A 17,510-nucleotide genomic window follows, 5' to 3' on the forward strand; every position below is an offset into this window, starting at 1 on the left:
GTTTTGCTGCCCCACAGAAAATAACTTATTAGTTGATAAATTTATCTGAAGAAGGACTTCTTGATGAGCACTGGGATGTGTTGGAAAACGTATTGGAACTTGGGTATTTCTTGACTATTTCAACCAGTTTAACCCGATCCACCAGAGATAATGGACAGCCAGCCCATTTACCAAAGTCAAGTTTACACCTTTCAAAAAGGGGTTAGAGATTTTTAGAAAAAATGTCCGTAATTGAATTAGTAACAAAAACAGTCACACGTTTGAAAGGGAGGGAATTAAGGTATATTTTTGTCCAAAGAATTAGTGGGAAGAAGTTCACTTTTGTGGAGGTTCAGTTTATATCCTGAGTAGGAGGCAAACTTTTCTAAGGTAGTGAGTACCACAGGGAGAGAAGTAGCTGGGTTGGACATATAAAAGGAGGTTATCTGCATACAAAGATAATTTATGAATTGTTCCTTCCTGGGTGATACCTCAAACCTTTCCTCCTGATGCAACCAGATGGCCATGGGTTCAATAGCTAGGGTGATAAAGAGGGAAGAGAGGGGATAACCCTTTCTAGTCCCTCAGTAAAAGGGAAACAAGGTAGACTGAAGTCCATTTGTATTGACTGAGGCGACTGGAGAAGCATACAGTAACCTAATCCAAGAAATCAGAAGTCAGAGCTAAAACCAAATTTCTGTAGAATGAAGAAAAGGTACCTCCACTCCACCCTGTCGAATACCTTCTCTACATCAAGAAAAACAATTACTTCCGGGAGTTTAGAGCTAGAAGAACATTAAGAACATTAAGAAGCCTCCTTGTATTATGGAACGAGTGTCTTCCTTGCATGAATCCTGTTTGATTGGATGAAATTAAGCCTAGTAATACCTGCTGCAGACGTTGGGCTTGAATCTTTGATAGAATCTTCAGGTCTACATTCAAAATTGAAATGGGCATATAGCTGCCACTGAGAAGAGGATCTTTATCATTTTTGAGTAGGAGGGAGATTGACACCTCAGAAAGAGTGCGTGCAGGTGACCCTCTGTAAAGAACTCCCAACCCTCCCAAGAAAAAGAGAAGAAAAAACCCCAGCCATCAGCACATTAAAGTAAAGCAGCGCATTCTTCCAGTGTGTACTATCACCTGTCCGTTTTTTGTCATCTCAGTACTTCATTCATGATTCTGATTATGTGGCTTGTAACGTAGCATTTAACAACCCAGTACCAGTTATCCAGGATCACCAATGTAAGTTTTAGTGAAGCAAGTAACCCAGAGAGTTCGGAGAAAGCTCTGGCTCAGCCCATTATCATTCTGGGATAGTGGAAAAAAACTCTGGCTCTGGCTTGTTTGTATTTCTAAAATAAACAATCACAATCTGGGCGGCACTAAGCCCAGGATGCAGTGACGGTGTCCTTGTAAAACACTAACACACGTGGCTGAAGGGGAGGAGAATGCTGACTTATCCCAACAGCCTGCATCCAGTGAGTCAGACTACCCAAAGAGAGACAGAGACCTCAGGACAACAGCTAGCGATATGGAGGTTGGCCGCTAGCAAGTTTCTACAAACTTTCTATTCTCGACTTTCTATTCTCTCTTTTTACCAGAAGGTGTGTGTGCATATACACGCACAAGTATCTTCTTCTTTTGTTTCTTTTGTGGTAAGCCACAACGCTTCATACAATGACACACTTGTGTTTTCCTTAACAAATGGGAATAAATAAGGAATTAACAAGAGACAGGTACATAAAAGGAGGACATATTTAACACATTTTCTACTGGTATTGGTATTTTCACAACCCCCCAAAGAATGCGTGGTTACGCCCATGGTACTTTGTAACTTTGTTTTGTTTTTATTCCTGCTTTAACAGAATAAATAAAAGTTTAAATTAAAGAATTTATTTTATTGATTATAAAGGAAAAAAGCTTCAGCTGAGTTTTGATGTTTCTCAGAAAGTTATAGCTAACATCATGTAGCATGCTGTCAGTAATGGGAGACTAAAAGATGAAGCACTCCTGTGTATTATTCTTTCAAACACTTTATTTTGTTTGCAGCCAAGTACACAAAGTGAATTACTCATGAAAAACCTGTGTGTGTGAGTGAAAGATCACCTCATTATCTATCCTAAAAGTAAAAGTTTGTAAGCAGTTTATCATAGCATCTAAAAGACAAAACTATTGTAGCAAATGAAAAGGCAAAAGATGACAGCTTTCTTGAAGAGAAGACGTATTAGTGCAGGTTTTCATGTCTGTCTTCAGTTCTCTCGTCTTGCTTGTTCGATTTTCTTCTGATCACTGACTGGACAAAACCGACAATCAAGGCTTTGTTGTTGGATACTATAAACAGAGAGAAAGAGAGAGTCTCAAAAGGAGAAATTCAACACAGTTCACAGATAATAAAACACAAGTGTGACAGGGACGGCCCGCCTGCGCGCTCTGTTTTCTATCTGCAGCTGTTGTACCTGAAGGCGGCACAATCAGCTACATGGGACACACCTGCGCTCGGTGTGCCTCATGCGTAAAAGCTAGAGTAGTCCTGTTGAGATCTCCTCTCCGCAGACAATTGAATGTCTTGCTTCATGGTTTCATTCATCCACTTGCTACAGTCTTGATATTGCAGATGTGACCTGCTCATTTGTTTGCATTATTTTCTTCCACTTATTTGTTGTAAATACTTTTTCTTTGTTTGGTATTCAGTATACCTCTCTCAGTTCCATTTCATTCACGAAATCAGGATCCAGCTGTGACAAAACAAACAAATAATGTATTACTTGATATGGTACTGTGAGTTACACAAAACAAACTCACCAACTGTTTTGAAAAAGATGAAAGTATGTATATTCTGGGGGATGCACTTATTTTACAGTAAATAAAAAAAAAAAATCTGTTCGTCTTACTTGGCCGACGATTGAACATGCACCTGGCCACCAACTACAGTAGGATGTTTGTCTTTTTCTCCTGTTTTCTCTCTGATGCACACTTACTCCCTCCACCTATAACAGAATCAGGAGAAATCAGCCATTTAAGTAAACCACCTTATTCTACAGTTGTGATGTATTCAAAGTCACACGTATTAATCTATGTAGTGATCCCAAACTGTCAATACAAACAGAATAAAGTCATCATCTCTCTTTCAGCAAAATTTAGACAGAAACTGTCCTGTGAGAAAACACAATTTGAATCAAAGATTTTACAACACCAGAGAAGCTCCTGCAGTGGATCTTCTTACCAGATCAGGAGACTGTTGAAGTTTCTGATCATCTGTCACCAGAGCGGCTGCATCAGCAGAAGTGAAGGCTGTGATGAGCAGGGAAACCTGCAGACACAACAGGACCAGCAGCACAGTTCTGTCCATGACTGATGAACTGAAGAGTTGGATGACGCTGTGATCTGAACTGCTTGTTTAAAAAGTCCCATTTCATCATAATATTGACTCCCTGTATATGTTTAACTGAAATCTCTGCCTCCTTCTGTTGCAATCGCTCCTTTGACATCCCTGCCCAGATCAGTATACATAGTGTATGCCAGCAGCTTGTTGGATAAGAAAATGTACCGATCCCTGGTGGAATATTTTCCATATCATGTCCTGAATATAATTAAAACCAAGATAAGTCGTAACGGGACAATAATGTGCATGTAAAGGTATTAACTGATTATATGTTGATGATGACATGACACAGACTAGATGCTGAGGAAAGTTGAAGTCAACAATAATATCGTTCAATTATTGTCTATGAGAAGAGAATCCCTTCAGGAGAGCCATTGAATGTGGCCGTCTTGTTTACAGATGATCAGGTAAGACGGAGAAACAAAGCTGGACAATGTGTGTGTATCATTTGTCTGGACTTTTCTTCAATCTTTGCTTTTTAAAAAAACAACAACAGCAAAAAAACATTTGAACAGTTTATTTGAATGAAACCATCAGAGACGTTTAGAGGGGAAATGTCTCTTTGGATGAACTGCAAACAACTCAGGACTTCATAGCAAAGGGTCGAAAGTCAATAAAGTTGGGAGCCACTGGTTTAATCTTCAACCAGGTACTGTGTTTTATAAACTCATCACATGTTATTTTATGTAAAATCTTAATATGAAAAGTAACTAATAACTACAAATGTCGGATAAATGTAGTGGAGTAAAAAATACAGTAATATTTCTTATATGTTATCAGTAATGGAGGCTTAAAAATGATGCACTGCTTGTGTATTTTTAATTCAAACATTTTTATTTTGTTTGCAGCAAAGTACACAAAGTGAACTATTGCTGTAAATAAAAAAGGCTGACTGGCTTCACCTTGTGGTCACATTATGCGGCACTTAAAGGAATACTTTCTATTTAACCACATTGAAACTACAGCAGATAAGATATACAACATGCTTGAAGACGTCTTCAATTCCTCTGTTATTTTACTTGATCGATGACTGATTTAGAAACAACTCAATCAGAAATAGAACAGAAATAAATGCACCTCTCTAGAAGCAATGAATGCAGAGTCAATCAATCAGTCTTGACTTGGTGGTGGCTGTTTCCTTCACATTGACATGCTCTTCATTTCCTTAAAAGATGAGATCTGTTGTTCTTGGGTTGATGATTGTTGAGCAATGAGGAGTGGAGCACTCAGGTCCTCTTGTTGATGGTCACTTTCAGATACTTTAGACCGGGCTCTTGATAAAAGCGAAAGAGAAGTTATTCTTATGTAACCAGGTTGCATCATAATCATCATTGTTTTCTTTTTCTTTACTCAATTAAACCACTGTATTTCACCTGCTGCATCAGCATTTTAAATGATGAGAAAAATAAAATATTGCAGACTGATGAATGTTATTGAGATGGAGATTAGGGGGACGCAGTTATTGTATTTTAGGACAGCAAGGAAATAAACCATGTAGCCTGAAAGACATCCTTGTTTTTGTGTCTTTTTCATTGGAGGTCTATGTATGCCTGTAAATCACTGAAAATAATAATAATTCACAGATTTGAAAATGTCTTCCGTCTCTACATGATACATATGATACAGTTATGTTACTACAAATAAAACATGCTCAATATAACCACTGATTAGACAGACGCCAGAGGGATTTTATCTGTCTTTTCCACAATGAGCAAACTAAAATGTAGAAATTTAAAGGAGATGATTAACAAGACGATTTAGATATGTTTTTCAAGATGTAGCTTTTGGGGAATTTATTGTAATTGCAAGAGAGAAGGAAATACACTCAAAATCAAAAAAGTTAAGTTGTACCAAGGCGCCATATGATCCTGGATAAGATCCTTGACAACAGCCCCTTTTGTTAGTTTTTGCAACGACCTTACTTGACGTCCTGCTCTCCACCTGAAGAACAACAAAATACATTATTATATCAAAATGCATCACTTTGCACAGGAAATCACCTTCTACTGTTTCACTATGCATTTCTAATTTGTAAACAGAACAACTTATTTTGCTTTGTCTCTCTCTCAGAAACGTGTTTGACATTTACACCTCAACAGTCCCACAAGAAAACATCATGTGAATCAAGAACCTTCAGGAAAGCTCCATACAGTCAGTGACCAGCAGTGGATCTTCTTACCCGCTCAGGAGACTGTTGTTGTTGTTGTTGTTGTTGATCATCCGTCACCAGAGCGGCTGCATCAGCAGAAGTGAAGGCTGTGATGAGCAGGGAAACCTGCAGACACAACAGGACCAGCAGCACAGTTCTGTCCATGACTGATGAACTGAAGAGTTTGATGCCGCTGTGATCTGAACTGCTTGTTTAAAAAGTCCCATTTCATCATAATATTGACTCCCTGTATATGTTTAACTGAAATCTCTGCTTCCTTCTGTTGCAATTGCTCCTTTGACATCCCTGCCCAGATCAGTATACATAGTGTATGCCAGCAGCTTGCTGGATAAGAAAATGTACCGATCCCTGGTGGAATATTTTCCATATCACCTCCTGAATATAATTAAAACCAAGATAAGTCATAACGGGACAATAATGTGCATGTAAAGGTATTAACTGATTATATGTTGATGATGACATGACACAGACTAGATGCTGAGGAAAGTTGAAGTCAACAATAATATCGTTCAATTATTGTCTATGAGAAGAGAATCCCTTCAGGAGAGCCATTGAATGTGGCCGTCTTGTTTACAGATGATCAGGACAGACGGAGAAACAAAGCTGGACAATGTGTGTATATCATTTGTCTGGACTTTTCTTCAATCTTTGCTTTTTAAAAAAACAACAACAGCAAAAAAACATTTGAACAGTTTATTTGAATGAAACCATCAGAGACGTTTAGAGGGGAAATGTCTCTTTGGATGAACTGCAAACAACTCAGGACTTCATAGCAAAGGGTCGAAAGTCAATAAAGTTGGGAGCCACTGGTTTAATCTTCAACCAGGTACTGTGTTTTATAAACTCATCACATGTTATTTTATGTAAAATCTTAATATGAAAAGTAACTAATAACTACAAATGTCAGATAAATGTAGTGGAGTAAAAAATACAGTAATATTTCTTATATGTTATCAGTAATGGAGGCTTAAAAATGATGCACTGCTTGTGTATTTTTAATTCAAACATTTTTATTTTGTTTGCAGCAAAGTACACAAAGTGAACTAACAGATATACAACATGCTTGAAGACGTCTTCAATTCCTCTGTTGTTTTACTTGATCGATGACTGCATTTAATAATAAATAATTAAGTAACTAATAACTACAAATGATTTAGAAACAACTCAATCAGAAATAGAACAGAAATAAATGCACCTCTCTAGAAGCAATGAATGCAGAGTCAATCAATCAGTCTTGACTTGGTGGTGGCTGTTTCCTTCACATTGACATGCTCTTCATTTCCTTAAAAGATGAGATGTGTTGTTCTTGGGTTGATGATTGTTGAGCAATGAGGAGTGGAGCACTCAGGTCCTCTTGTCGATGATCACTTTCACATCCTATCGAAATGACTTGATAAAAGCAAGAGAGAGGTTATTCTTATGTAACCAGTTTGTATCATAAACATCACTGTTTTCTTTTTCTTTACTCAATTAAACCACTGTATTTCACCTGCTGCATCAGCATTTTAAATGATGAGCAAAATAAAATATTGCAGACTGATGAATGTTATTGAGATGGAGATTAGGGGGACGCAGTTATTGTATTTTAGGACAGCAAGGAAATAAACCATGTAGCCTGAAAGACATCCTTTTTTTTGTGTCTTTTTCATTGGAGGTCTATGTATGCCTGTAAATCACTGAAAATAATAATAATTCACAGTTTTGAAAATGTCTTCCGTCTCTACATGATACATATGATACAGTTATGTTACTACAAATAAAACATGCTCAATATAACCACTGATTAGACAGACGCCAGAGGGATTTTATCTGTCTTTTCCACAATGAGCAAACTAAAATGTAGAAATTTAAAGGAGATGATTAACAAGATGATTTAGATGTGTTTTTTAAGATGTAGCTTTTGGGGAATTTATTGTAATTGCAAGAGAGAAGGAAATACACTCAAAATCAAAAAAGTTAAGTTTTACCCAGAAGCTGAATGATCCTGGAAAATATTTTTCACAACAGCCCCTTTTGTTGGTTTCTGCAATGACCTAAAGAACAACAAAATATATCATTATATCAAAGTGCACTACTTTGCACAGGAAATCACCTTCTACTGTTTCACTATGCATTTCTAATTTGTAAACAGAACAACTTATTTTGCTTTGTCTCTCTCTCAGAAACGTGTTTGACATTTACACCTCAACAGTCCCACAAGAAAACATCATGTGAATCAAGAACCTTCAGGAAAGCTCCATACAGTCAGTGACCAGCAGTGGATCTTCTTACCCGCTCAGGAGACTGTTGTTGTTGTTGTTGTTGTTGTTGTTGTTGATCATCCGTCACCAGAGCGGCTGCATCAGCAGAAGTGAAGGCTGTGATGAGCAGGGAAACCTGCAGACACAACAGGACCAGCAGCACAGTTCTGTCCATGACTGATGAACTGAAGAGTTTGATGCCGCTGTGATCTGAACTGCTTGTTTAAAAAGTCCCATTTCATCATAATATTGACTCCCTGTATATGTTTAACTGAAATCTCTGCCTCCTTCTGTTGCAATCGCTCCTTTGACATCCCTGCCCAGATCAGTATACATAGTGTATGCCAGCAGCTTGCTGGATAAGAAAATGTACCGATCCCTGGTGGAATATTTTCCATATCACCTCCTGAATATAATTAAAACCAAGATAAGTCATAACGGGACAATAATGTGCATGTAAAGGTATTAACTGATTATATGTTGATGATGACATGACACAGACTAGATGCTGAGGAAAGTTGAAGTCAACAATAATATCGTTCAATTATTGTCTATGAGAAGAGAATCCCTTCAGGAGAGCCATTGAATGTGGCCGTCTTGTTTACAGATGATCAGGACAGACGGAGAAACAAAGCTGGACAATGTGTGTGTATCATTTGTCTGGACTTTTCTTCAATCTTTGCTTTTTAAAAAAACAACAACAGCAAAAAAACATTTGAACAGTTTATTTGAATGAAACCATCAGAGACGTTTAGAGGGGAAATGTCTCTTTGGATGAACTGCAAACAACTCAGGACTTCATAGCAAAGGGTCGAAAGTCAATAAAGTTGGGAGCCACTGGTTTAATCTTCAACCAGGTACTGTGTTTTATAAACTCATCACATGTTATTTTATGTAAAATCTTAATATGAAAAGTAACTAATAACTACAAATGTCAGATAAATGTAGTGGAGTAAAAAGTACAGTAATATTTCTTATATGTTATCAGTAATGGAGGCTTAAGAATGATGCACTGCTTGTGTATTTTTAATTCAAACATTTTTATTTTGTTTGCAGCAAAGTACACAAAGTGAACTAACAGATATACAACATGCTTGAAGACGTCTTCAATTCCTCTGTTGTTTTACTTGATCGATGACTGCATTTAATAATAAATAATTAAGTAACTAATAACTACAAATGATTTAGAAACAACTCAATCAGAAATAGAACAGAAATAAATGCACCTCTCTAGAAGCAATGAATGCAGAGTCAATCAATCAGTCTTGACTTGGTGGTGGCTGTTTCCTTCACATTGACATGCTCTTCATTTCCTTAAAAGATGAGATGTGTTGTTCTTGGGTTGATGATTGTTGAGCAATGAGGAGTGGAGCACTCAGGTCCTCTTGTCGATGATCACTTTCACATCCTATAGAAATAACTTGATAAAAGCAAGAGAGAGGTTATTCTTATGTAACCAGTTTGTATCATAAACATCACTGTTTTCTTTTTCTTTACTCAATTAAACCACTGTATTTCACCTGCTGCATCAGCATTTTAAATGATGAGCAAAATAAAATATTGCAGACTGATGAATGTTATTGAGATGGAGATTAGGGGGACGCAGTTATTGTATTTTAGGACAGCAAGGAAATAAACCATGTAGCCTGAAAGACATCCTTGTTTTTGTGTCTTTTTCATTGGAGGTCTATGTATGCCTGTAAATCACTGAAAATAATAATAATTCACAGTTTTGAAAATGTCTTCCATCTCTACATGATACATATGATACAGTTATGTTACTACAAATAAAACATGCTCAATATAACCACTGATTAGACAGACGCCAGAGGGATTTTATCTGTCTTTTCCACAATGAGCAAACTAAAATGTAGAAATTTAAAGGAGATGATTAACAAGACGATTTAGATGTGTTTTTTAAGATGTAGCTTTTGGGGAATTTATTGTAATTGCAAGAGAGAAGGAAATACACTCAAAATCAAAAAAGTTAAGTTTTACCCAGAAGCTGAATGATCCTGGAAAATATTTTTCACAACAGCCCCTTTTGTTGGTTTCTGCAATGACCTAAAGAACAACAAAATATATCATTATATCAAAGTGCACTACTTTGCACAGGAAATCACCTTCTACTGTTTCACTATGCATTTCTAATTTGTAAACAGAACAACTTATTTTGCTTTGTCTCTCTCTCAGAAACATGTTTGACATTTACACCTCAACAGTCCCACAAGAAAACATCATGTGAATCAAGAACCTTCAGGAAAGCTCCATACAGTCAGTGACCAGCAGTGGATCTTCTTACCCGCTCAGGAGACTGTTGTTGTTGTTGTTGTTGTTGTTGTTGTTGTTGTTGATCATCTGTCACCAGAGCGGCTGCATCAGCAGAAGTGAAGGCTGTGATGAGCAGGGAAACCTGCAGACACAACAGGACCAGCAGCACAGTTCTGTCCATGACTGATGAACTGAAGAGTTTGATGCCGCTGTGATCTGAACTGTTTGTTTAAAAAGTCCCATTTCATCATAATATTGACTCCCTGTATATTTTTAACTGAAATCTCTGCTTCCTTCTGTTGCAATCGCTCCTTTGACATCCCTGCCCAGATCAGTAAACATAGTGTATGCCAGCAGCTTGCTGGATAAGAAAATGTACCGATCCCTGGTGGAATATTTTCCATATCACCTCCTGAATATAATTAAAACCAAGATAAGTCATAACGGGACAATAATGTGCATGTAAAGGTATTAACTGATTATATGTTGATGATGACATGACACAGACTAGATGCTGAGGAAAGTTGAAGTCAACAATAATATCGTTCAATTATTGTCTATGAGAAGAGAATCCCTTCAGGAGAGCCATTGAATGTGGCCGTCTTGTTTACAGATGATCAGGACAGACGGAGAAACAAAGTTGGACAATGTGTGTGTATCATTTGTCTGGACTTTTCTTCAATCTTTGCTTTTTAAAAAAACAACAACAGCAAAAAAACATTTGAACAGTTTATTTGAATGAAACCATCAGAGACGTTTAGAGGGGAAATGTCTCTTTGGATGAACTGCAAACAACTCAGGACTTCATAGCAAAGGGTCAAAAGTCAATAAAGTTGGGAGCCACTGGTTTAATCTTCAACCAGGTACTGTGTTTTATAAACTCATCACATGTTATTTTATGTAAAATCTTAATATGAAAAGTAACTAATAACTACAAATGTCAGATAAATGTTGTGGAGTAAAAAATACAGTAATATTTCTTATATGTTATCAGTAATGGAGGCTTAAAAATGATGCACTGCTTGTGTATTTTTAATTCAAACATTTTTATTTTGTTTGCAGCAAAGTACACAAAGTGAACTAACAGATATACAACATGCTTGAAGACGTCTTCAATTCCTCTGTTGTTTTACTTGATCGATGACTGCATTTAATAATAAATAATTAAGTAACTAATAACTACAAATGATTTAGAAACAACTCAATCAGAAATACAACAGAAATAAATGCACCTTTCTAGAAGCAATGAATGCAGAGTCAATCAATCAGTCTTGACTTGGTGGTGGCTGTTTCCTTCACATTGACATGCTCTTCATTTCCTTAAAAGATGAGATGTGTTGTTCTTGGGTTGATGATTGTTGAGCAATGAGGAGTGGAGCACTCAGGTCCTCTTGTCGATGGTCACTTTCACATCCTATTGAAATAACTTGATAAAAGCAAGAGACAGGTTATTCTTATGTAACCAGTTTGTATCATAAACATCACTGTTTTCTTTTTCTTTACTCAATTAAACCACTGTATTTCACCTGCTGCATCAGCATTTTAAATGATGAGAAAAATAAAATATTGCAGACTGATGAATGTTATTGAGATGGAGATTAGGGGGACGCAGTTATTGTATTTTAGGACAGCAAGGAAATAAACCACGTAGCCTGAAAGACATCCTTGTTTTTGTGTCTTTTTCATTGGAGGTCTATGTATGCCTGTAAATCACTGAAAATAATAATAATTCACAGTTTTGAAAATGTCTTCCGTCTCTACATGATACATATGATACAGTTATGTTACTACAAATAAAACATGCTCAATATAACCACTGATTAGACAGACGCCAGAGGGATTTTCCACAATGAGCAAACTAAAATGTAGAAATTTAAAGGAGATGATTTACAAGACGATTTAGATGTGTTTTTCAAGATGTAGCTTTTGCGGAATTTATTGTAATTGCAAGAGAGAAGGAAATACACTCAAAATCAAAAAAGTTAAGTTTTACCCAGAAGCTTAATGATCCTGGATAATATTCTTCACAACAGCCCCTTTTGTTGGTTTCTGCAATGACCTAAAGAACAACAAAATATATCATTATATCAAAGTGCACTACTTTGCACAGGAAATCACCTTCTACTGTTTCACTATGCATTTCTAATTTGTAAACAGAACAACTTATTTTGCTTTGTCTCTCTCTCAGAAACATGTTTGACATTTACACCTCAACAGTCCCACAAGAAAACATCATGTGAATCAAGAACCTTCAGGAAAGCTCCATACACTCAGTGACCAGCAGTGGATCTTCTTACCCGCTCAGGAGACTGTTGTTGTTGTTGATCATCTGTCACCAGAGCCGCTGCATCAGCAGAAGTGAAGGCTGTGATGAGCAGGGAAACCTGCAGACACAACAGGACCAGCAGCACAGTTCTGTCCATGACTGATGAACTGAAGAGTTTGATGCCGCTGTGATCTGAACTGTTTGTTTAAAGTCCCATTTCATCATAATATTGACTCCCTGTTTAACTGAAATCTCTGCTTCCTTCTGTTGCAATCGCTCCTTTGACATCTCTGCCCAGATCAGTAAACATAGTGTATGCCAGCAGCGTCCAGCATCCAGCATCTTTATCAGATGCCCCTACCACCATCTTTCGGTCACTACCCAAAGCTCATGAGGTTTGGAACATAGATTGACTGGTAAATGGAAAGCTTTGCCGTCCAGCTCAGCTCCCTCTTCACCACGACGGTTCAGTACAGCTGACACCACACCAATTCACCTGTTTATCTTATCTTATGCTCTACTTTACTCTCACTCATCAGCAAGACCCCGAGATACTTGAACTCCTTTGCTTGAGACAGTACCTCACTCTCAACCCCGACGGAGTGATACACCTTTTTCCGACAGAAAACCATGGCCTCAGACTTGGAGGTGCTGACTCTCATTTTGACCGCTTCATGCTCAGCTGAAAACCGCCCCAGTGCGTGCTGTAGGTCATAGTCTGATGAAGTCAACAGAACCACATCATCTGCAAAGAGCAGCGATGCAATTTTGAGGTCCCCCCCCCCCCAGCTGCGCCTTGAGATCCTGTCCACGAATATCACAGACAGAATCAGGGACAAGGGACAACCCTGGCCGAGTCCAACACCCACCGAAAATGTATTTGAGAACACGGACACAGCTCTCATTTTGGTAATATAAGGACCGGATGGCTTGTTGCAACGGCCCTGATATCCCATACTCCTGCAGTACCCCCCACAGGACCCTCCAGGGGACACAGTTATAAGCCTTCTCCAAGTCCACAAAACACATGTAGACTGGATGGGCAAACTTCCACCCAGCAACCCTGTGAGCATAAAGAGCTCGGTCGGAGCCTCCTTTCCAGCACCCTGGAATAGGCTGAGCAGTGTGATACCCTAATAATTGGAGCACACCCTCTGGTCCCCTGTCTTAAAAATGGGAACCGTCACACTGGTCTGCCACTCCAGAGGCACTGTCCCAGACCTCCAACTGCAACAAGTTAAGTTTTACCGAGGCGCATTGTTTTCCTGGACAACATCTTCGACAACAAAATAATGATGAAGTATCATCAAGCAGTAAATGAGGAGACATCCTGTCCTCTGTCAACAGTTGGATCCTGTGTGTTTACATCCTTTTTCTGTAGTCAACCACCTATGATGACATGAGGATAAATGATGCAATGTTTTACACAGAAAACTCTAATCTTCTTCTGTTTCATAATATTTTTTTTAATTTTCAGTAGAGTTCATTGTTTAATATTTACTGTTATATTATCTGTAACGTGTTTGTTTAGAATATGTGTTTACATTATTGGCTTAAAATTAGTTAGTTTTGATCCCAGGTCTGAAATGTGAACATTAAGTTAGCCATGTAGAAACCAATGTTATCAATTATCACAAGCTATCATCCAACTGAGAAAATATTCCATCTGGCTTCTCTCTTGGTTTGAGCAGGACATTTATGGTCACACATTAACAAGACTAAGAGTCTAAAGCCACGCTAGCTGTCCTGTGAGGCCGTACTTAGACACAACAGTGCTTGGAGCTAAATACCAACATCAGCATGCTAACAATGACAATGCTAACATGCTGATGTTTAGCAGTGCAGTATGTTAACCATGTTCTCCATCTTAGTCCCGCTGAGGCTGATGGGAATGTCATCACTTTTGCAGCTAATTGGTTAGAAACTATAGCATTGAATAAAAAAACAAGATGCATAGATTTATGGAAATTTACACCTTTTCATTGTTTTTTAATCAGTAGCACATTTTATTGTGATATGTATAAAACTTGTGGTGGAACAATGTGAGCACATGATTTAGCACAGCAGTGAGTGATTCTCGGTTATTCTCTGTTAGAGCTGTGTGTATGTATATATGCAGCAGTTACACGATCACCAAAATTCATCTCTGTGGAAGTAGCTCAATAAGTACAATGTCAATCAATAATCAATCTATCTATCTATCACCCGATGTATCCATATGTCCGCCTGATCTTCTTTCTGGTCTGGAGACAGAGAAAAAGAAAGTAGTTACACAAAATGACTCATCAATTGATGTTTGTTAAGCTAGCAAATTAAGGCTTAACGCTAGCTCCATAATGATATCATGATACTAAGTCTGAGGCTAATGCAGCGTTCACATATATTACAGCATATACATATATTTCAATATGTGCAGAAATCCCAAGCTTGACAGACCTGCCCTGCCTAGTTACAGTTACTAAGCTGTGATTGGACAGTCACTGTTTGGGGGAGGGGTTTGGCAAACGGTCAATTTCACGTTCAGAAAGAGAATAAACACAAATATCAATGCAGATGCTTACAAACGGTTTACAGAAAACCTAGTCCAAGTTACTTTACATAATCAAACATAAACTGTAAACATTTTGTTTGATTTTACATCTAAACCCTGCTGCTTGACAGCACAAATTATTTAGCTGCTGACTCTTTAAATTATTTTAATTTATATTATGTCTTTTAATCAAGGATGTTGGATATATATCATGTGTTGACATGGGGAATGATCTCTTACCTGGAGGTGGAGAAGGAGGAGGAGGAGGAGGAGGAGTACGTTTGGGCTGTAACAGGGACACAGTCAGCAAATCAGTTCAAAGAATTGTATTTATGAAAGCACAAATTAACACCTCAGCAGTTTTCAGAACTATCACTGATACAACTTCCCCTGCCTTTTCAATAACGAGCAAATTCAAATGTTGACATCTGACAGTGATGATCTTTAGCAGCTGTTTATTGAGACGTAGGTTCTGGGAGATTCAGTCTCCCCTAATTGTAAGATGGAAGAGAATAAACTCTGTGTTAAACAAGCTTGGTCTTACCTTCAAAGCTGCCAATGAACATGCTCCTGGTCTCCAGCTACAGTTGGATAGTGCTCTTCCAAGTCTGTATCCAAGTGGGCTGTGGTCATTCCCTCTCTATAACAAATTACAGTTGTCTGTCATCTCTCAACAAATTGATGAACTCCAAAATGCAAATTCAAACAAAACAAAATCTTTGAAAATGCTTTCAATTACAGCCCGCACAGTGTAAATATTTAGTACATATGGGGTATCATCAAAATACTTTCTGGGTATCTATACTGGGAGAAATATGTGAGTACAATGGAAGAAGAGGTTAGGGAATAAAACATTTTAAAAAGTTTTTAATGGCATAGTATTTAATAATTACAGGGTACAATAATATTGTTAATGGGTAACAAGACAGGGAAATAGTGTCAATATTGCAATGAAAGTTGTTGTCCTTCATTTTAAAATGATGATGTAAAAATAATACTTTGAGAACTTACATTGCAAAAATACACAGTACTTAGTATTATTAATATGGTCTAAATGATCGGTGCTGGGGAACATGTGAAATATTTTTTGACTACCCCGTATGCATAAGCTATTTACATTGTAATTTGCAAGGCAAGGTAGCTTTTTTTATATAGCATATTTCAAACACAAAGGCGACTCAAGGTGATTTATATGCAAATAAAGAAAATAATTCAAATACAAACAATACAATAAAGCATAAAATGAAATAAAATACAGTTACAGAGCAGTAATAACATGTTAGTTGCCCCCCGACAAAAGAAATAAAAGTGCAAGCTATAACCTGAAAGCATTACCCATCCAGTCTTTTGTACATTTCTCTCAGGAACTTGGTATTTAGACCTAATTAGGACCCTGTGACAATACCAGAAGCTTTTTACAATCAGTGGATCGTCTCACCGGATCAGAAGACAGTTGAGAACCTCTCAGCAGAGCGGCTGCATCAGTAGAAGTGAAGGTTGTGATGAGCAGGAAAACCTGCAGACACAACAGGACCAGCAGCACAGTTCTGTCCATGACTGATGAACTGAAGAGTTTGATACAGCTGTGAAACACACGGGTCTTTAAATACTCCCTGCCAACCAACCACTTTCATGTGGAGAAAGAGAAAGCAATTAAGAGGGTGCATGCAGATGCAAGATTACCCACCCACACGCACAGGCATAATTTGAAATGGTTTGTTTAACCACAAGACTAATTTAACCATAATATTGACTTCTGGTTTGACTGATGTGCATCTGCTTCCTTCCTCTGCCACCCCCCGTGGACATTTCCTGATCATATCATATACATAAAATTACATAACTTAAACTTACTGGTATTTTACAACCTCTCTGTTAGACAATATTGTATTAAAATATTTGACAAAAACAACCTATTTTGTACCTCAGCTAAATAAAAATTTGTAAATAGGATTTGAACAAATCTGCAGTATATCCAAACACAGGCGTGTGTTTCGGAGGTAAAGTAGGTGGTGGCAACCTAAGAGCAATGGTTGTAATCTGCCATAAAAAAAGAAAGAAGATGAAGCAACTATCCACAGTTGATAACCCGGAAGGGAAAAGTAAGAGAAGGTCTGTTACCAGGGCATTTTTTCTTCTCAAAAAGTTTCAAAACCAAGTTGTGAGTTGAGATGGGAGCAAATGAGCTACTAGGGGATGTTTTTCAAGTGTTGTTAACTAGCTAACTAATCTTAAGGTAATGTTGCCTGCCCATAATTAAAGCTTGCTTGTTTTCAATCAACTTCAATAACATTTCAAAACACAGATATATTTTGAATATGCAGAAAGTTTTGAACATGAGCAGGAATCTTGCTGAAAAAACATATGAGCTATTAAAATTCAGGGGTTTATAAATGAGTTAATGAATTAATTGATCATTGACGTGAATAGGTGCCCGTATTGGAATCAGTGTATTGTTTTTTGAGTGAGTGTTCTTTAGTACCATCTCGCAAATAGCTGAAATGAAGAGGAAGTGAGCTGATAAATATTCAGAATAACAGCAAGAAGTGTTCAGAGTGAGCATCTCATTGTAACAATCCTCTTAATCCTTCGCATTTAAGTCCACAAAACGGCTTCATCCGCAAGTTATCTACTATTTACAGTTATATCAACATGTTTATGTTCCTGTG

The 17,510-nt window shown here is 37.6% G+C and overlaps 2 long non-coding RNA genes across 2 annotated transcripts; both read right to left on the reverse strand.

Annotated features, from left to right (window-relative positions):
* Positions 1-8,803: 8,803 nt before the first annotated feature.
* On the reverse strand, positions 8,804-10,274 carry LOC139297057 (uncharacterized). The gene is made up of 3 exons (XR_011598462.1): positions 10,077-10,274; positions 9,773-9,838; positions 8,804-9,194 (listed from the first exon to the last, which is right to left on the reverse strand). It is a non-coding gene; the product is annotated as an uncharacterized lncRNA (long non-coding RNA).
* A 723-nt stretch (positions 10,275-10,997) lies between these two features.
* Positions 10,998-12,771, reverse strand: LOC139296924 (uncharacterized). Its single transcript, XR_011598458.1, has 3 exons — positions 12,343-12,771; positions 12,039-12,104; positions 10,998-11,471 (listed from the first exon to the last, which is right to left on the reverse strand). It is a non-coding gene; the product is annotated as an uncharacterized lncRNA (long non-coding RNA).
* Between the last annotated feature and the right edge of the window lie 4,739 nt (positions 12,772-17,510).

Source organism: Enoplosus armatus, chromosome 14, assembly GCF_043641665.1.
Source record: "Enoplosus armatus isolate fEnoArm2 chromosome 14, fEnoArm2.hap1, whole genome shotgun sequence".
NCBI classification, from domain to species: Eukaryota; Metazoa; Chordata; class Actinopteri; order Centrarchiformes; family Enoplosidae; genus Enoplosus; species Enoplosus armatus.